This window comes from Etheostoma cragini, chromosome 21 (genome assembly GCF_013103735.1).
Source record: "Etheostoma cragini isolate CJK2018 chromosome 21, CSU_Ecrag_1.0, whole genome shotgun sequence".
In the NCBI taxonomy this organism is placed as follows: domain Eukaryota; kingdom Metazoa; phylum Chordata; class Actinopteri; order Perciformes; family Percidae; genus Etheostoma; species Etheostoma cragini.
The window spans coordinates 17406843-17407728 of NC_048427.1; positions in this window are offsets into that span (position 1 = coordinate 17406843).

Genomic DNA, 886 nt, shown 5'->3' on the forward strand with positions numbered 1-886 from the left:
CCATAGGAACTTTATCAGGATGCATAGTATCCTGATCCATGAAATAACTGGCCTTACAAAATAAAAATGTGCCTGCCTCTGTGGGAATTTAACATAGGGGGGTGAATACTTACGCCCCCTGTATTTTAAAGAAGAACATTTATTTATTTACGATGCATCTAAGGAGTAAAGCCATTAATATGATGGATACATGTGTGATACAGTGTGGATCAAGAGCTGGAGAGATACCACTTCACCTCCTGGGCACTGCCAGTTGCCCTTGAGCATGACACCGACATCTCTACATTTGTGCATGAATAGGTCCTGAGCGTGTGTTTATTTCAGGCCTGTGTGTAGTGATTACTAACAAACAGAGTGTAAATTGTAATTTCCCCATTGGGGATCAATAAACAACATAAATTATAAAACTAGAAAATTGGTACATCATAATAGCAATAAAACGTAACAAAAAGTAATAAAAGTGTTAACTTAGTTTTAACTTAGATAGAACTTTTTAAAACCTATTTAAGGCCTTTCTGTTTACCAGAAACAGCTATGAAGTAGCCTAGCTAGCGCTAAATCAACCAGAGTCCATTAAAAAAAAAAAAGTACTTTAAGCGTGTTTACAGCCACTGTAAAGACCAAAAAAGTATTTCCATGTGTTATTTGGTTTCTGTTGAGTCTAAATGAAGTGTGTTTTTTGATGCCTAAAAGACTATTTATTTACTTGGAGTCTGGTGTTTAGCGATGCGAGGCGTAGCAAAACATACTAGAAATACAATACTCCAGTTTTGCTGTGACTTAACCCTTCAGAGATGGACTATTTTAGAACATATTTAAGACCTTTCTGTTTCCCAAGAACAGCTACGACGTAGCTAGCGCTAAATCAACCCGAGTCCATTTACAA